The sequence below is a fragment of the Sphaerodactylus townsendi genome, linkage group LG10 (genome assembly GCF_021028975.2).
Source record: "Sphaerodactylus townsendi isolate TG3544 linkage group LG10, MPM_Stown_v2.3, whole genome shotgun sequence".
NCBI lineage: Eukaryota > Metazoa > Chordata > Lepidosauria > Squamata > Sphaerodactylidae > Sphaerodactylus > Sphaerodactylus townsendi.
In genome coordinates, this window is record NC_059434.1 from 74,045,616 (window position 1) to 74,066,360 (window position 20,745).

The 20,745-nt window shown below is 47.1% G+C and overlaps 1 protein-coding gene across 1 annotated transcript in view; it reads right to left on the reverse strand.

Annotated features, from left to right (window-relative positions):
- LOC125440105 (serine-rich coiled-coil domain-containing protein 1-like) overlaps nucleotides 1-12,479 on the reverse strand; it is a 534,627-nt gene extending 522,148 nt beyond the window's left edge. Inside the window, exon 1 of the mRNA XM_048509679.1 lies at nucleotides 12,171-12,479. The gene's annotated coding sequence lies outside the window, so the exon portion shown is untranslated. The remainder of the gene's footprint in view (nucleotides 1-12,170) is intronic.
- Nucleotides 12,480-20,745: the final 8,266 nt, after the last annotated feature.

The window sequence follows — 20,745 nt, forward strand, 5'->3', positions numbered from 1 at the left end:
GGCTGCCTGCTTCTGCTTTCAAAACCCTGCCTTGCTGGGGAGCGAGGTGTCTTTGAAAGCCCCGCAGAAGCCGGTTGCCTTGACTGCCTGCTTCTGGGAGGTTTTCAAAAGCGCCTCGCCCCCCTACCTTTTGGCCTGGCCCTCCACAATATTTTCTGTTTCTTATGCGGCCCCATGGAAAAAATAATTGCCCATAATTGTCATAGGAGGTGCTTCTCTAGAGGAAACAGGCATTGGAAACAAAGTTAGTTAAAGGTGCTAGTAACTTACATGCAATAATCAAATCACTTCTACTTATGAATGGGGTGGAAGGGAAGAGGACAGGAGCCAGCATGGTGTAGTGTTGTGGTGGCAAACCTATGGCACTCCAGATCTTCATGGACTATAATTCCCATCAGCCCCATTCCCATGGCCAATTGGTTCTCCACCACTGGTGTAGTGGTTAAGAGCAGGTGGATTGTAATCTGGAGAACCCAGTTTAATTCCCCATTCCTCCACCTGAGTGGCAGAGGCTTATCTGGTGAACCAGATGTGTTTCTTCACTCCTACATTCCTGTTGGCTGACCTTGGTGGGCTAGTCACAGTTCTTCGGAACTCTCTGAACCCCACCTACCTCACAAGGTGTCTGTTTTGGGGACAGAAAGGGAAAGGAGCTTGTAAGCCACCTTGAGTCTCCTTACAGGAGAGAAAGGTGGGGTATAAATCCAAACTCTTCTTCATTTCAAGACATGGCCGGTCTCTTATTCATAATCAAACTAGCAATTTTCTTTTAAAAGTACTGAAGGGCACTTAAATGCTCATAACTGTGAAGGTATTTCAAATTTCCAAACAGGCTGTGAAAAAAAAAATCTGGGGTTATTTTTCAAACAATGCAAAGATTATGGAAAACATATTAAGAAATTCGTATCATAGCAATTCGTGCGGGGTGGAGGATTTAGAATCCAAACATCTAGTTTTTGTTTTGTTGTTGTTTTGACTTCTAGTTCCTAAAGTAATGTCATATATATATCACCCTGCAATATCCAGGCAAAGGAGAACATCTTGTTCCTCTCTAGACAATTTATATGCAGATTAAATGATTTTGCAAACATCTGTTTATTTTGCATATTTTATAAAGACAACACAATTCAGCTTTTTTGATATCAAAGTTAGTTTGACAGGTATGAAAAAAAAAGAATTCCAACAACTGTGATTACAGCAAGTCAATATGATGGAGACAGAACTGTTGGAAAGATATGACTACACGTAGTATTTTGCTTCAGAAGGCGATTGATTAGGGAAGCATGATAGGTATTTTCAAATACATATCAGGCTGTGTTATGTAGGAATAGTAACCGGTTGTTCTGTACTGCTAGCAAAGATAGAAAAAATAATAATGAGCTTAAGCCGCAGGAGAAAAGACTTAGGTTAAATAACATCAGGAAAAAAGTGATACCCATTAAGAACAGACTGCACATTGAAAAATGCTACCAAGGTTGGTTCTGGGATGTCATTCACAGCATGTTTTCAAAATTATTTTGGATATAGAACTGTCAGAGAGGATTTAGCTTTTACTTATCCTTGCCCTAGTAAGGGGGGGGGGGGGATTTCTTCCTTACCTACCCTCCAACCCTGCAACAATAAAAGTCCACATCACAAAATAGAAAGCCCAAACCCTGCAAAATTACACACAAGTAAAGCTAAGACTGCATTTTGCCTTGCTAGCAATCCTAAAATATAGATGGGTATAGCTATCCAGATCCAGTCAGATCTCAGAAGCTAAGCAGGATTGGTCCACATTGGAATTTGGATAGGCTATCTCCAAGAATTCCAGGAGCAGGAAGTGACAAACCACCTCCAAAGGTCCCTTGCTTTGAAAACCCTACCATGGCCACATAGACCACAACCACACAGCCCAAAAAACTCACAACAGCCAGACTCGGCACAGTCCTGTTTCACAAGTTCTTCTGCAACACCAAGCACTTCCCTTCCTAAATCTTATAGGGCCCAGAAATTGCATACACAAAAAATAGCTTGTGCAGAGCTTTGTGCATGTAGAAATCATTTGATAGGTCCACCCCATGTGGTAGCAGTCGCATGCATCACACAAGCCTCCCTACGCACAAAACATTTCTGAACACCTTACACATTCCTGCCAATGTGCACTCCTTATATCTGTACTACTCCCTTATCTAATGCCTTCATATTGTCTCACATGGCTGGAAGATGAATTACCTCAATAGATGTTCTTATCACGTGGAACACTGAACACAAACGCACAATGTGTGTGTGTCAGCCACTACCAGAAGCACAGCAGTGCTGGATTTTGGACTTGGCCCGACTGCTGCTTTCATTGTCTCGCTGACACACAGAAGTCTGCTCGCCAGCACAAACTCGCAGGCAGCCTCGTTCCAAAAACGGGATTTTGCTCTTTCCGTTCGGCAGTCATTAACATTTGGTGGAACCGGTAACAAATGGCTACCCGTACGACAGCTATTGATTCTGGCTTTAACAGGTGGCTGCATATTATGCTATGATTAATAGCAGAGTAGTTTCCAAGGGTGAAATCTCCCCTCTGCCGGAGTCAATAGAAGCATTCCGAATCGACAGGGGGGAAAAATGAAACTAACGTTGCAGCCAGCGCATTTCTGACGGCGAGCACAGATGATGAAAGCGAGGAGGTGCCATTACAGAAGACATCACAACAATGAAGTTTTTTTTCCACAAGCCTTCAAACCCACTACAGCAACAACCACCAGCGACCATCATTAAAAAAACCACAGCAATCATCACTGTCAAATTGTACCTACTCAAATGGGCTAAGAATAGACAGTCATGCTTAAGGGATGCGAAGGTGGCCAAGAAAGAGGTTCTATTGCCCGTGGCATGAACTCCTGTTTCTTTTGCCCAATATTGTCTCTGATCAAATAGGTACAGCAGGTTCTCCGATGCCTCAGAAACCAGCAAAACCTATTAACAAAAACAACAGTGGGATGAATGTGCTCACACCATATGCACTAATGACTCTTACCAAGACACCTTTAACTCACTTCAAAACTACAGTGTGTCTGAATAGACACTTCCTTTTCTCCTTCTGCACATACAGGCAGAACTCATAAAAGCTGCCGTACGCTAGCCTGGTACACACAGCAGACTCACTGAACTTGAAGAGGGAAAAGTGAGCACGCTGGCCCCGCCTGCTGTCTTCGTGACCTCACCTGGTCATCCACAAGGGTGACCATGCAGACGAAGTGGCCACACAGACTCCCCTTCCCTGTGATGAGTGACGTTTCTGATCACAGGGAAAGGGTTTACAAAGGGCCACTTCTTCTATGGCATCACCCGGGGTTGTCGCGCACACCGGACTGCTGAAACCTAACTGTAATAAGGTCAGCGCTGTTTGCTTTGGCTAGCAGCAGATTTCCAAGAACTCATTCAGAGATATCACCTACAGGTGGCCGAAAGTGCCATGAAGTTGCAGATGACTTATGGCAGTGGTGGCGAACCTATGGCACGCGTGCGTTGCGGTGGCCTCTTTCAGAGTTCTCCCTCTTTGCAGGGCATACGCGCGCCATCACCCCAGTTTGCAGTAATCGACATTAAAGCGTAGCGTCAAGGGGACGAGGGGTGTGCAATGCACTGGGCATGTGCCCCTGTGGGGGCATGGCAAGGGTGTTCTGGGGGCATGGCAGCAGTGTTTCGGGGCATTCCAGGGTAGGGCGGGGGCGGACAGGGGCATGGCAGGGGTGTGGGGTGCACGCGTGCCCTGGGTGCAGTTTCCCTTGCTCCACTCCTGGCACTTGGTCTCTAAAAGGTTCGCCATCACTAACTTATGGCAACTCCAGACGGTTTTCAAGGCAAGAAATGAAGAAAGGTGGTTTGCCATTGCCTGCCTCTACATACCAGCTCCAGTTTTCCTTGGAGGTCTACCATCAAACCACTGATCAGGGCCGACCCTTTTTAGCTTCCAAGATCCGAAAAGACTCGGATAGCCTGGGCCATCCAGCAGCTATTACAATACCCTTTTAGCTGGAGGTGTCTGGGACTCTTTTAGCAACATCCAGAGCATGGCTTTGTGAGGGTTTTTTGAAGGGCATTTGTTTTCAGCATGGGCTGGTGGTAGACTGCAGACAGTTGCTTAAATGTAGACTAGCTAGTTGTTAATGTCATTGCTGATTAATATGGGGGGGGGGGGTTATATACCACCTTTGGGGAACATAGGGGCACCAGAGGCATACCTAGGGAAAATGTAGCCTGGTGCAAAATCTGAGTTTTCCACACACACCCCTTATGGGCAGCCGCCCTCCCTGTACCACGACCAAACAACTTTTTTTGCACCAGGTCTTGAAGTCAGTGCATTGACCTGTGGGGAAGGAGGAGGGGTGTGGTGGGCAATTTTTTGCTCCCCACGTGACTAAATGGCCACAGCCTGGGGACATTTGGCCCTATATGTCCCCCTGGGCGGTACGCTGGCGCACAAATGCTTCAACAAAAGAAATAAGGAAATAAATAATGATTACATTATAAGTGAGGCAAGTTCACTGGAGGAGGGACTGGCAATTTGGCCGGTTCTGTAAAATGCCACGCACAGGGAGGGGCATCATATAAATTAATCATGCACATGCCCTTGCAAATCAGCCTTTAATCTCACCAGGTTACAGAACCGCAGCCGGACTGTGACAACTTCTTCCCGGAACTAAACTGCTAATACAGATTGGGTGAAAGATGTCAAGATTTAATTAGCTTGCATCTGGTCATTCCCCCAACATTAGAGTCCCATTCTTGAGAAGCACCAAACCACACAGCGGAGGCGGGGAGGAACCCTACATATTTACAGGCAACGAGCCGACAAGTGATTGTGTGCCTTGAACTCCATTTCTGCTAACAATTCCTACACGGGACCTTATTCAGTCATCCTCCATCTAAATTAATTTTTTGATACCAAAAAAAATTACATAATGCAGGCCGAGAGATTTTAATGTAGATATTTTTGCAATTTTTCTCCCTCTCTCTTTTTCCCCCCAGGATGTCTTCCGAGCATCCGCTGCGCTGTTCCTCTATCTTCGTGACAAGTCTCTTTCTTTCTCATTCCCAATCCTCAGGCTTTATTATGGGCTGACTATCATGTATAGGACAGATGACGGAGCTGATAAAAGCAATAGCCTCCCATATAAAGCACAAGTATTTTGTTACAATCCAGGAGGGAAATCTCACTAGACTTGCCACTCACATAGAGCAGGCAAGTTTGTAGTATCTAAGCAATACAAGCTGACATGCCGCCTGACAGGCAGTGGGAAAAAACGATGCATATGCATGCCCGCAAATTTAACTAGTGAACAGCTAGGCTGTTATTTATTCAATTGTGTGTATAATACACACAGCTGTAGCTTCCATTACCACAGTGTTACAGGCCCTCAGTTGGTGTAGATGCGTTCAAAATCGCCCCACTGTAAATAGCACAACGCATGCTACCGCTAAGCGCTTATACATGCCGCATTTCACATGTTAAGTCACAAAGCCGAAATAAAATGTTGCAAACGGGGGTGAGCAGATTTCAGCGACAAAGCCAACAAAATGAAGCACAAGTTATTGTCACCACAGAAGATGGAAATGCACCCAACCCCTAAACTCCAGAATATTTAAGCAACGTCAGCATGATAGTTCTAGGGGTGGGAGAAAGAACTGGACTATAAAGGTACTGGGAGTTATTTGTAGGCCTATAATCCTATGCAGAGTTCCGACCTTCTCAGCGCACTGATTTGAGCGGATTTAGAATGGTGTAACTCTGCTTAGGATGCCATTGTTAATTCTCAACCAGGTCATGAAGGATTCTCCATCGGGGTTATTTGTCTAGATAGCTAAATGGAATTGCCAATGGCAGTATCAGAAACAGAGAAGGAATGTTGCCTTGTTAACCTATTTAAGAACTTCCTGGAGCCATCTCTTCTATAGGAAGTGCTTTGAACACCAAAAACACTGTACAAATACTAAGAATTGTTATTGTCAAACTTGTCACTGTTGGAAACAAGATGCTGGTCTAGCTGGGTCTTTGATTTGGTCTAGTAGGATATTACAACCACAGAAGCACAACATGTGGTTAGAAGCAGGTGGATTCTAATTTGGAGAACCAGGTTTCATTCCCCACTCCTCCACCTGAGTGGCAGAGGATTCTCTGGTGAACTGCACTCCTACATTCCTGCTGGGTGACCTTGGGCTAGTCACTGTCCTTTGGATCTCTCTCAGCCCCACCTGCCTCACAAGGTGTCTGTTGGGGGGAGAGGAAGGAGAAGGGAAAGGAGCTTGTAAGCCACCTTGAGTATCCTTACAGGGCCCTCTCCGCACGTACAGAATAATGCACTTTCAATCCATTTTCAGTGCACTTTGCAGCTGTGCGGAACAGCAAAATCCACCTGCAAACAGTTGTGAAAGTGGATTGAAAGTACATTATTCTGCATGTGCGGAAGGGACCCAGGAGAGAAAGGTGGGGTATAAATCGAAACTCCTCCTCTTCTTCTTCAAAGGGAGCTGGGATAAGTCCTCCGCAGAGATTCCCTGCACAGCTTGGGAGAGGGTGGGGAAGAAGGTATCGGAGAAGTCAGGCATAGGAATAGATGACGCAGTTTGCAAAAGGCATGTATTGCTGACAGTCATTCGATGCATTAGAAATGTTCTTGTATCCAAACATCATGTTTAATAATGCACAGAATAACAGTTTTGACAAAGGCAGCGCTTAAAAATGAATGTCAATTCTCATATTCATTCGGGACTATTTTCGAAAGTGGAAGCACACTGTTACTCTTTCGCTGCACCACAACTGACTGCACTTCAATCTTTCAGTGGAACAGAGTGTAGTGGATAACTTTTCTGACCAAGGAGGGTCATAAATGTGTGTCAGTGGAACCTCAGTACAGTACAGGTGGTTGCATGTCTATTTCAGTAACGAAATGTACATGCTGATAACTAATGCTCTCACCATTACAAAGACAGAAAAAGGCGCAGTTAAATGGTTGAATGGATGGACTAGGATTGGGGTATCCAAATAGAAATCCCCCCCCTCCCCCAGCCATGAAGTTCATGAGGTGATCTTTGGGTCAGTCACACTCTCAATCTAATCCAACTCTCAAGGTCATTGAGAGGATTAAAGGGGAGAAAGCACAATGCATGGCCTTCCAAATATACAAATACAACAGATACTAGCAGGAAAACCCATTTCAGAGTGCAATGAAATAGGCTCTAGCAAGGATGGGGGAGAGTGAAGTGGCCTTCCCTGCACTCCCCCCAACCACTCTCCTTTTAGCTGCACTGGCCGTGGCACTATCTGGGACATGGCTTCCTGTTGTTGCCTCTCCCTTACTTACCCGGCTCTTCCACTCTGTCTCAGCTTGAGCCCCTCCCCCCAACTTCTGTCTTTCCAGTAGTACCAGCCTGAAAGGAAGCAATTGGCCCTATCCCACTCAGAGAGAAAAGGAGAAGCGCCGGTCTCTTGCTGATGCAGGAGACACCACAGCAGGGGGCAGGGAGGGCGGACGGGGTTCAGGGGAGGTGAGGACAAACCGTCAACCAATTGGACAGTTGCTTACACCCATTGGTTGCGGGTTCACACACCCTGCACCCCCACTGGTTGAGGGTTTGTACACTTTGCATGTTAGTCAATTATATAAGGTAAGATAAGACAGCTGAAGAAAAAAACATGGCCAAGGGGTGGCCAACCTATGGCGCTCCAGAAGTTCATGGACTACAATTCCCATCAGCCCCTGCTAGCATGCTGGTAGGGGCTGATGGGAATTGTAGTCCATAAACATCTGGAGCGCCATAGGTTAGCCACCCCTGGCCTAGAAGTATAACAGGAAGTCAAAGTCAGCAAAAAGGATCCTAACAACAAGTTTAAAAACTTGAAGGAAAAGAGATTCCACCAAAACATCTCTATATATAAAAAGCTAACAGTGACTTTGTTAGTCACGCCCTAACGCCGAAACGGCTGGATGGATCACCCCCAAATTTTCACATGACATTCCTCCCTGTTTTGGGCAGTTAATCGGACCTTCAAATCACTGAAAGTCCATACCCGAGCCAGGAAAACGTCTTTTTCCTGCCGCACCAGGCCATGAAGCTGGCTGTGTTTAACTGTCACCCTTAGAATGTTCGTGCAACCTGTCTGTGGCCTGAGGGCTTAGTATGAGGGCTTAGAATGTTCGTGCAGATGGGCAGAGATGAGCATTGAAAACAGTAAATAGGTAACACTGTTAGGTAATACGAGTGGAAGTGAAACACATACACACTTTGCCATGTGAGACGTCAGGTGGGGTTCCCCCCACCCACACACACACGCAGGTAACTTTCACTCTCTGTGCCTCACCCAATACTACCACACAACACACATACTCTCATACACATCCAGCTCATCCTCACACACCTCACTCTGCCCTCCCTCACATCCAACCACCACTTACCCACTTCCTCACCCATATTCACCACAGCTCTCTTTTACTAAAAGCGAGCTGGAGTTTGCCTTTTTCTTCTAAGAAAATCCGCGAGGTGGGGGCGAACCAACACTACTGGCTCCCCTTCTTTTGCACATGGCCCTTTAAGAACCCAGGGAGCTGGCCTCGATCTGAGCGCCTCACCACCCTGCCTCTGCTGCCTGACTGGGATAGCCTCCTTGCCCCAGTTCTGCCTTACCCAAGTCAGGACTGTGCGTGTCAACCAACCTCATGGACAGCGGGATTCGCACTCTGGACAGTTCCGTTGTGGAATTGTACTAAATGTTACATTATACTAAAAAAAGACACCACCATATAACAATGTGAATTGAAAAGGGAAAGAGGGATTTCATTTGACCACCCCAAAAGGCTATGCTGCGGATCATTGGACCTGCATGGACAACTGTGTGGGTTGGGGACTGTGATGAGAAGGACAATTGCCACAGCAACGCGTGGCCGGGCCCCACTAGTTAGGAATAACTTCCTGACCGTCAGGGCTGTTCGACAGTGGAATTCACTGCCTCCGAGAGTGGTGGAGTCTTCTTCTTTGGAGGTTTTTAAACAGAAGCTGGATGATCGTATGTCGGGAGTGCTTTGATTGTGTATTCCTGTATGGCAGGGGGTTGGACTTGGTGGCCCTTGTGGTCTCTTCCAACTCTATGATTCTACCAGACAGCGAACTATGGCAAGGTGGCAAGATAGTTCCAAGATAAGGGAAGGAAGGAGGAGGAAGCAGTGAGGCCTGGTTTGACAAAGTGGAGAGAGCAGCAGCTTGCTAACAACAGTGAAACTAAATGGATTACCAGAATGAATGAATAAGGCTCTTCATATGTAAAATGTAAGAATACTGACAGTGATCAAGAGAAGAAAGGTTTTAGAGCCATGCAAGAATGAGAAAGGCAAATTCCTTTGAGTACTAGACCACAGTCCTCTGAGAAACTTTAAGTTAGCAAACTCTTCCGTTGCTTCTCACTGGCGGACCGAAGGTATTTGGACCAAAGTCCTAGGCAAGGCATTTCCAAACGTCTCTGCAGGAATTAGGCCTACAACATCCTCCAAGAATATCAAAACAATTCATACCACAGATGTTCTCCAGTGGAAAAGATTATTAGATTTGCTATCACAACCACAAGCCAACGTAGTGCTATCCCCCATAATTACAAATCCTGCCGCCCTGAAGTTTCTAATTGCATTTGCACTACAGAGACACTCTTTTATATACCGCAAGGAGTTGCAAAGCGAACGGAATCCCTCCAAAACGGCGCCGTGCAAAGTTATCTGCTTCCGGAGCTTCCCCAGGTCATTAATATTTCACTTTCATATAGCCCTGAACCGATTTTCGAACATGCTTCCATCTTATCCTCTTTTAAAGCGTAAGCAAGAAGAAATGTTTGAAGCAAGCACTGGTAAACCTTTTCCTCGGTTTTTTTCTCCCCATCCTCTGTCGCCCCCCCCCCTTCTCGCTTCCTCCACCTCTGCCTCTCGAGAATTTTAACACTTCAAGTACAACATACACCACAAGGAGAAACCGGGGGGGGGGGGGGGGGGAGCAAGCCTGGCTTTGAACCGTCTCTCAGAAAGGACGTTTTTTCAATTGTTTCGTAGTCACATTCTGCTGTGAAAAGGATGAACAAGAAAAATCTGTGAAAATTAGTGCGATTACTGCATGCTGTCAGACTGAAAGCACTGCAGAGCCTCAGATATATGAACACATGCCAAGCCCGATGTCCTATAACAGCTGAAATCCTCCCGGCCATACCTTCTTCCTGTTATCTTCCTGCCATCCTTAGAATTCCCCCATGGTCTACCTGGATGCTCTGTTTCCCTCTTCTTGCGAGCTCCCAAAAACTCATGTCTCCCTGTCTGGCTTCGATTGCACTCTGACCAGCGGAAAAACACCCCCCCTAGAGATGCTTTCGCTTCAAGGCTGATGTGGCAACAGATACCGCATACTGAATAGGAAAGTAATGCTGTGACGGAGAATTTGATAGATTAGTCATTTCAAATCTCTGGGCTTTGTATTCCCCCAGGTTCCAGCAGAGTGAAATCTGTTGCACGGGGGCATTTTGAGAAATCCCATCTTCTCACTGGAAAACTGATCCTCATGAGTAAGTGGCATGGTGGTCTCGTCTTACGCTTTCCCCACCCTCTGATGCCCCCAAAGAGAACCAGACTGTTGCTAAATTGATGCATTACCTGAAGTCTAATGGTCTTTATAAGCCTTCCCTAACCCCCAAATCATTAAGTGTACAACTACTCTGTCTCCGGCACTGCACGGCTTCTCCCATACTTGGAGAAAAGGCGCAGGTAAGCATCACAGTTCAGAGTGCGAACATGAACCATCTAGGAATACGTGCGTCATCACACGGCGACGCCGTCTCCCTATTCAAATCTGGAAGAGGAACTCACTTTTTCTGTCTCAGCCCTGACTTCCCTTTCTGTAGAAAATGACAGAGAATTCAAAGGAAGAGGGTGAGCCATCTGCTACTTCTCTCAATGCCAAGGGTCAGCACTGGAACCACCCAGGTGAACACCTGCACAGAACAGGTTCACAGCAAAGCCAACATTTGATGCTCACTTCCATCGCCTTCTGCACTTCCAGGGCCCTGCCTCCCCTACTTCAAATGGACCAGTCTCTCTTTTGGGGCGTAACCTTTCAGCTGACCTTTGTTTCTGGCACAGCATCCAAAAGCCTATGCATATACAGGATACCCACCCACCCCCTTCCATGCCAGGGCTGGCCCTTAAATTCCCACCCGGTCATCCGTACCGAACAGCCAGACATTCCCCATATGCTTTTTGCAAATGGGTCAGGAGAGCCACTCCTTTGCCGGAGCCAAGGTGGCAGGACCGCCAGTGGGAGAGGTGGCCGGCACGTGGCACTGCGGTAGGGGCCACGGAGCTGCCACGCTTCCTCCAGCTGCCAAGTCTCCTTCTGATGCCGCAAAAGCGACACTTGGCTGGGTTTTTTTTTCCGGGGGGGGGGTCTTGCTCCTCACCAGCAGCTTCTGCTTTGCCAAGTCCAACCCCTGAGAAGCCTTTGGACCTTCGCCCTCCCCCCCCCCCCCCCCCCCCCCCCCCCCAAGCGATCTGCCCTCTGCTTAATCCCAGCCGCCGCGACCGGCTTGCTCGAGCCAAGCCCGGTCAAATCCCGGGGATCAAGCTCGGGGAAAACACGCCCGGCGCGGACGAATGCACAAATGCACACCGACACGCGAGGCGCCTCTGCGGTTCTCTCTCTCGCTCTCTCGCCTCTCCCCCCGCCTTGCTTCTTGCAGCCGCGGCTACTCGGTGCAATAACACGCCGGCTCTGCCTTCTCCTCCTCCGGCTTCTCTCCCAATCAGCTGCCTCGACCGCCTGCCCAGCCCCGGGTCTACCTGCAGGACTGGAAGCAAAAGATATCCCCAAAAAGCCTGCTCTCTTTGCACCACTTGTCAGCCCATCTGTTCTCCAAGCCGCTGCACTTTTTTTTAGCAGTCGCTGCGTCCCGCCCACCCGAAGCGAAAAAACCCCTGCAACAAGCCACATGCATTTGCAAGCCGGCAAAAAAAAAAAAAAAAAAACGCAGATCGCCCCGATTGGGTGGGGTGGGGAGGAGAAGCAAGACCCCCCCCCCAAATCTGCGCATCACTTCGCCTCCCCTAACATCCCACTCGCCCTCCTTTCCCAGGTATGTGCCTGCTGAGGGGCGCGCGGAGGTTACGCAGTACCTTTGCCGCTGCCGGGTGCCTTTGGGTGCCTCCACTTGAGTTCTGGGGAGCTGTGCGCAGCAGGGATCGGGGCCAGCGCTGCAAGTCTCTTCCAGGGCCCCCAAACTCCCTCCTCTCCGCTTGTTGCCTTGCAATGTCCCCAAAACAAACAGCCACCTCCCCCCCCAAAAAAAGCCGAGAGATCCTCCTCCTTCAGGGTCCGGGGGACGAGCAGCAAATTAATCCAGCCGGAGCCGGGCGGGCTCCGCAGCGCCTTCGCCGGCACTCATGTTGTGGCTGTCAAGCGCCAGGGTGCAGGCGCTGTTTGTGGCAAGACCGGGGGGGGGGGGGGGGCGGAGGAGAAGACGGGGAGGGACCAAAGGGGAGGCGCTTGCAAGTGCGCGAGCAGGGAGAGGGCTGCGCGGTGCCACCTCGTTGCAAGTGCACTGCGGAGAGAGGCAGCCGGGGCGAGCCAAGCGCCCGCCCAGGCTGCCAGGATTGCTGGAAAAGCCTCACCTTGCGGAGCTCTGAGTCAACAGAGGGTGCAGCGGGGCTGGCTGGCTTTGCTTTCCGGCGGTTTCCTTCGCCCTTCCTGCTTTGGCTGCTGGAGCCACGCTGGAGGAGCAGCAGCTGCAGAAGAGGAAAATCCGGAGCAGCGCCTCAGTGTAAACGGACTGGGCTGGGGGCTCCTTCTCTCTGCCTCCCCCCGCCCTTATTTGGTTGCTCAAGTGTTTTTAGGCTGCTGTGGGCTAAGAGGAAAACTGGGAATGAGCAGCTGCATTTTTTTTTCCTTCCTTGTAACTTCGTTTTGGAGCCGCATTAAATGCACTCAGTGCGGATTAGCTACCCCGCTTTATGCTGCAGTCAACCCCGTACTCCTGGGTACAGAGGCCAACGTGGTTTGTTTGTTTTTGCTGGGGACCAGAGCAAATATTCTCTAATCTGCAGTAGGGTTAGTGAGTATTCAACCGGGACGTGGTTGTTATTCTGGATTAACCAGTCCACTGCAAAAAGGATGTGGAGTATGGAAGGAGAGGTGCCGTAAGTGTGTGGTGTGCCATATATGAAGCAGAGGATCTGAAAGCTATTTGTCCTGGCCTGAGATGTCAGTGTTGCCCTTGATGCTCCGAGTCAAGGTCACTGGGAAGGTCATTTTGTACCCAGAAGGGTGGCCCCGTGCCCACTCATTGCCAAGTGTGTGTTGATCTGGGAGAGGCGTTTGTGATCATATTGATGGTTATGATCATAACCCAGTGAGCAACAATTGTTTTGATCTGTAGTAAAAGGTTGTGTTTGCAAATGTGGGGTGGGGTGGGGGGCAGTGGAAGGAATGGCTCTTCTCACTCTACCCCTTCTCCAGCCCTTGTACATGAGAAGACATCTTCATCGGGACATGTCACGGAAAGAGAAAGCCAAAATACACAGAACCAGGGATCTTGGGATATTTATTATCTGCCGTGGGGTTTGTGTGTGTGCCTGAGTCCATGGATTGGGGGCAGATTATTCATTTTAATTTTGCTTGACTAGAAAGGAGTTCCCAAGAATAGCATATCAAGTTCCACCCAAGGAACCATAGACTGGTCCGGTGTATTAATTAACTTTATGTTTGCTGCTAACCAAGATGTGCCTTGTATGTATTACTGTCAGATGACGCTTATTTGAAAGCAGATAACCAATTTCTGTTATCTGCTGTGTTGCTCCGGTGTATATTTGACTGCCCAATCCAACCTCCTTGTGACTATGTAAAAAAGTCAGCGCTATTTCTGAGATTCAGGCGTAGCCGGCTGATGCCACCTTTGAGACTTGTTCTGAACTGGGTTGTGTGGAATTGCTCATGTGTGCAAACAGTAAGGGAAGCAGATTTTGTCTCATTGTGAGGGAACTTTTAGTTAGTCATGTCTTGAATTATAATTTAACTGGATGTAATCAAGATCTTCCAGTTAGTCAGCATTTCTAAAAAGTCTCACATTCCAGAGCATCGGAAATCAATAAACCTTTATTTAGAAACATGTTTGTTGTAGAACACCACAGCACAACGGTGTCCGTTTGTTTTGGATCTGTGATCCAGCGTTCCAAAACAAAGGAGAAATAAAACACTTGTATTGCTGAGCTGTTAAGAGAATGGCTTCCTATCAAATCCTAGCTTTGCCATGAATCTTCTGTTCAGCTTCCAAATGAAACCTAAATACTTGTGACTGCGTTTGCAGATACAGATGCCTATTACTCTAAGGCTGGCAAGGGATGATGGGAACTGTAGTCCATAACATCTGGAGGGCTGCGAGTTTGACACCTGTGCTCTAAGCTCTTCCTTTTTCCTTTTAGCTCTTCGGTTGTTTCCCATCATTGTTGGACCTTAGATTGTGAACTGTTTGGAGCAGGAACCTAATTTTTGGCATTTGTTGCTCTATAAAGCACCTTGCTAATGATCATTATTCAGATAAAGTGAGTCATGCTTGCATTCCACCAACTTTTACCTGCAACTAACTATAATTAGGTCGGTGCAACTGTCACTCACCCACCACAGTCTGTAATATAGAGATAATAACACTAGCTAAATTGCAGAGATATTGTAAGAATTCCTGAAATAACGTATGAGAAGCAACATTTGAAGTACTCCTGCCACAGAAGGTGGATAGCTTATCCACAGAAGGTGGATAGCACAGAACCTGGATAGCTTTAAAAGGGGCTTGGACAGATTTATGGAGGAGAAGTCGATCTGTGGCTACCAGTCTTGATCCTCCTTGATCTGAGATTGCAAATGCCTTAGCAGACCAAGTGCTCGGGAGCAGCAGCAGCAGAAGGCCATTACTTTCACATCCTGCATGTGAGCTCCCAAGGGCATCTGGTGGGCCACTGCGAGTAGCAAAGTGCTGGACTAGATGGACTCTGGTCTGATCCAGCAGGCTCTCTCTTATGTTCTTATGTACTGTACAAACATTAATATGGGCACACTTTTACTTTTAGTGCCTTCCAAATTTGATTGCATAAATGTATTGCTAGTCTGTATTTTTACAGTGAAAATTTAAACACAGTTTATACCCTTCTTAGCCCACTGTCAGTGGAATTAGCATTGTGTAATTCTTCTTTGGACTGTACTGTTAATATCTTAGACCACTTCACCACAACAGTCCAGTCCGAAATTATTAATTTATATATTTGCGGAAGATTTCACATCATTCTCCTTTCCTCCATTGTATCCTCACAGCAGCCCTGTGAGGTGGGTCAGGCTGAGAGTGCTTGATTGTCCCAAGGTGACCCAGCAAGCTTATATGGCAGAGCGGGGATTTGAATCTGGGGCCCCTTCCGCACACGCAAAATAATGCGTTTTCAAACCACTTTCACAACTGTTTGCAAGTGGATTTTGCCATTCTGCACAGCTTCAAAGAGCACTGAAAGCAGTTTGAAAGTGCATTATTCCGTATGTGCGGAATGAGCCTGGGTTTCCCAGATCCCAGCCTGACATTCTAACCACTTGACCACACTGCCAGATTAATCTGTGCTCTTTACGCCCTTGGATTCTCAACATGTTTTGCCTTTCTTATAAGAATACTGATTTTGGAACAAGGCTGCCCAATAATATCAGTTTGAAGCACGCAAGCTACAATGAGGATGGTTATTAATGGCAAAAAGTGCAGTCCTAAACAGAGCCATGCCCTTTGAAGCCCATTGATTTCAAAGGCTTTGCTGGTGGTGGTGCAATGTGCCATTAAGTCACAACTCACTGGATTTTCTAGGCAAGGGGTCAACAGAGATGCTTTGTTCTAATCTGGAGAACCAGGTTTGATTCCCAACTCCTCCACCTGAGTGGCAGAGGCTCATCTGGTGAACCAGACGTGTTGGTGCACTCCTACATTCTTGCTGGGTGACCTTGGGCTAGTCACAGTTCTTCAGAACTTTCTCAGCCCCACCTACCTCACAAGGTGTCTGTTGTGGGAAGAGGAAGGGGAAAGAGCTTGTAAGCCACCTTGAGACTCCTTACAGGAGAGAAACATGGGGTATAAATCCAAACTCTTCTTCTTCTTCTTTGCCATTGCCTGCATATGTTTAAGCCTATGCTGTAAAAGAGCTTTTGGAGTCTCGTTGTGATGTAAATCCAAAATTGTTTCTATTGACACTTACACAATCTAGTTATTCCAGATTCAAAGCAGAATATTTGCAGCTGGCGCTTCTACACAGACACATGTGCATACTCAAAAAAGGAAGTGAAAAAGGAGAAATGAGATTTGTGCATGTGCTTTCTGAGTGTTGTTGCTTGTTGAATGAGACTTAATTTTGCAGTTCTTAATGCAAGAATCACATCCAGCTGTGGAAAAGTGCCAGTCTTCTGGTCAATAGCTTACCATAAGTGATTGTGGAGGTTTCTCTACACCCCGACCATACAGGGATTGTGCCTATTTATGCATGTCAGGCCCCAGTGACTTCATTAGTTTTACATTTGTCCTGAAATTTTAGCAAGGGGGAGGGAGGCTGTGTTTGTGTATTCTTTTGATATGCTTAATAAATGTTAGAGAGACATTTAAAAATGGGCAAAATGAATTTTTTAAAAATCATGCAGCTGTTTTAAGGAGAAGCAGATTCAATTAAAACATATCCTTCTGCATACCTTGGGGCATATTAATGGTGGTACAGTCCCAGTAGCAGTCCCGATAACTGTCTTGTAAAGGGCCACCCACAGAGGTGGGATCCAGCAGGTTCTCACAGGTTCCCAAGAGTAGGTTACTAATTATTTGTGTGTGCCGAGAGGGGGTTACTAATTGGTGATTTTGCCACGTGATTTTTGCCTTAGTTACGCCCCTCCTCTCAGCAATAGCGCGCAGAACTTGAAGCAGTCTAGCAGGAGGTGCACTGGCGTGCATGGCAGCCTGCTCCTGCGTGCATTTGTTTCCTGCCCAAGGACCGGCGCAGCAGCTGCGTCCTTGCCACAGCCCCGCCCAGGAATGCCTGGCCACGCCCCCGTCGTGCCCTGCCCAGCCCCATTGGCGCTACGCCACAGTTTGAATCCCACCACCATGGGAACCTGTTACTAAAATTTTTGGATCCCACTACTGGCCACCCATATATTTACACCTGGTGCTCAGCTTATTATTGCAGACATTGGGCACTTCTTACCCAGGTGGTGAACTGCATATTGTAACTATAGCATGTTCAGACTGTATGCCAGGCCGCTGGGCAGACTGGACAACGCAAGAGGAGGTGAGCCTCCTAGTGCCTCAACCCCCAAGCCATTTAGGGACTTAAAGAAGAAGAGTTTGGATTTATATCCCCCCTTTTTCTCCTGTAGGAGACTCAAAGGGGCTGACAATCTCCTTGCCCTTCCCCCCTCACAACAAACACCCTGTGAGGTGGGTGGGGCTGAGAGAGCTCCGAAAAGCTGTGACTATCCCAAGGTCATCCTGCTGGCCTGTGTTGGAGTGCACAGGCTAATCTTAATTCCCCAGATAAGCCTCCACAGCTCAAGTGGCAGAGCAGAGAATCAAACCCGGTTCTCCAGATTAGAGTGCACCTGCTCTTAACCACTATGCCACTGCTGCTCTTAAAGGTAAGAACAAACCTTTTGATTTGTTCCTAGAAGGATGGCCTATTGTCTAACCCACCAGTTAAGATTTGACTCACAAGCTTTGCTCTGTGGTTCTCCCACTGCAGAGGTGAGGTGGGTAGCAACCAGAGACAGGGCTTTTTCTGTGAGGGCAGCTCACCCGTTTAATGTCCTCCCTTGTGAAGGTTCACCCTGGACTACTGGTGGGATTCAAATAATTCAACAACCGGTTCCGGTGGTGGGAATTCAAATAATTTAACAACTGGCTGTTTACAAACACCATTTTAACAACCGGTTCTGCTGAAGTGGTGCGAACCTGCTGAATCCCACCACTATCTAGGACATACAGTAGTTTCATTAGGCACCAAGCAAAAGCACTTCTTTTTAATCCAGGCTTTTTGGTGAGGATGTTGATATTTTAAATTGGTTTTGTACTCAGTTTCTAGTATGAGGACTGTCTTATTGTTTTAGTCTGCTAAATGTTTTGTGCTTCTTTTAGGTTCTGACTGCTTTTTAGTTCTGGAGTTTTAAACGATTAAATTTGAGTGACAGTTGTCCTGTTTTATTGTTGTTGTTCTGTTTTCTTTCTTGAGCCACTTTTCTGAATATATTTTCTGAATAAAAAAGTATTCCGCACCCCGCCTCAAAGAGCATTTGACTCTCTATGCTTTTGAGGACATACATGTCGCCTGACTGTGCTGCATATGGTTAGTACTTTTTGCAAACATAAGGTAACACCCCCAATGTGCTATATCTGCAGAGGCGTAGTGCTAAGGGGATAGGGGGTGCACAATGCACCGGGTGCACGCCCATGGAGGTGTTCCGGGGCATGGCAGGGGAGGGACGGGATGTTCCGGGAGCTTGAAGGGGCTCCAGGTGCGCACGCACACTGGGCGCACTTCCCCCTTGCTTTGTTCCTGTGTATCTGTGGAAAACATCTTGTATGAATGAATAATAAATCCACCAAGCCCTCCAAATGGATTCATGAATTGAAAGGTGTCAGAAGCACATTGCTGATTCAAGTGTTTTTCTCATTTTATCCATCCACACAAGAGCTGTTTTGTTGCATGGATTCAGACACTGAGATACCACACAGGACTACTAAAAGGTCTACAAACAACAGCAAGAGAATCGGCTTTGAGAATTATCACACTAAATTATACTATAATACATGCGAAGTATGGATTTTCAAAGTAGATTATTGTTAAGAAGTGGGGTGAATTCCTGACTCCACTGAAACTGGAACACATAAAAGTTGCAGTGAGGTCAGAGTTAACCCACCTTACATGTCTAGACGGTGAGGTTCCACAAATCTAATTCTCTCTAAACGTAAATAGCCTATTGAACTCCCTGCCTGTTGTTGGACTTAAGAGGTACTTAACCTGACACAACCCTCACATGTCTTAGTTCTGCTGTTCAGCTTTCATCTCCCTTGTACTGAATAATAAATCTGACACCGATTATGTAACACTGAGTGAATCATACCGGGCAGGGGGAGGTTGGAGCAGAGTGCAATTAAAAATATGTAGGAGCATTTAAAAAGAAGATAAGGGTAGGGAAATGCAAATGCTTGCCCCCTTCAGAACTTCCATTGTAAAATGGTTTCTAACGAACTATGAACAATATGAGAAATGACATTTCTGAAATCCGCAGTTGCTGACCTTCCTTGCCTGCCCCACAAAATTTGACCCACATCCTGACCTCCACCTAGAAATCATCCTCCTGTTTTCCCTTGTCCCATGTAGTGCAAGGAACAATCTTGCAGCATTTTTTTAGGCTGGATATTTTCCAGTGCCTGATCTCATCAGAGCTTGGAAGCTAAGCAGATTTGGCCACAGTTACCGCTGAGATGAGAGACCACCGAGGAAGACCAGGGCAAGAGAAGAGCAGAGGTGGTTTTGCCATTGCCGAGTTGCAACTGGAGGGCACACAAGTATTGCTGTTTTTCAGAAAGGGAGCAATTCAGTGCACTGTTGTGCCGTCTTAATGCTTTGGCTGGTTTTATGTCGGTTTGCAGGATCTACTGTATGCCACAGTCTGTTGGCTGCTTGTGTCATCTAAGCTCTGCTGAGCTGTTTGCTGCAATATCACCCTTTGGTTATCCACAGTGGTGGCACCGAAGGGCAGCAGAGGGCATGCCAGGAGTCCCTGAAGGAGTCCTTCAGCAAGGGTCAGGTGACAGAAGGAGCTAATAGACTAGCCTTATGGATCTTCTACTTCTTGCCTGGCTCGTCAGAATGAGCACTATGTTGCTCAGGTGTAGTGTCAGCTTTTGTATACATGTTGAGCCAGAAACAGTACGAATACTACAAAAGAAAATCTCTGTCTAGCTCAGAAAACAGCGTTAAAACCATAACTTTATGGAGCAGCAGTGGCGTAGGAGGTCAAGAGCTCATGTATCTAATCTGGAGGAACCGAGTTTGATTCTCCGCTCTGCCGCCTGAGCTGTGGAGGCTTATCTGGGGAATTCAGATTGGCCTGTACACTCCCACACACGCCAGCTGGGTGACCTTGGGCTAGTCACAGCTACTCGGAGCTCTCTCAGCCCCACCTACCTCACAAGGTGTTTGTTGTGAGGGGGGAAGGGCAAGGAGATTTTAAGCCCCTTTGAGTCTCCTACAGGAGAGAAAGGGGGGGATATAAATCCAAACTCTTCTCTTCTTCTTTTAATAGAAATGATTAAAAAGTATGTATCAAATAACCCAATTACCAACAATAAAGAAAAATACAAAACATAGATAACACATTACAAACAGAAGAAGGATCCCAAAATATACACTTGGCAGTACAAGTCTATAAATGATGTCCCTTCAGTGAAAATCCACGTATCACAAATTGGAAGGATCCCAACTGTCAGATGTTCAGTTGAATTTCACTTCAGGAGATAGGCCACATACAAACATCAGTCAGTGGTAGTGTTATCCCCGGGTGAGTTCAACACTTTCAGCCTTAATCTTCTTCAGCCTCCTCAATTATTATATACAGAAAGCGACAAGGCCTCTAGCCCTCTTGTAGTAATGCACTGCTGACCCAGCAGCACCGTGGTAGAACGTTGGGACG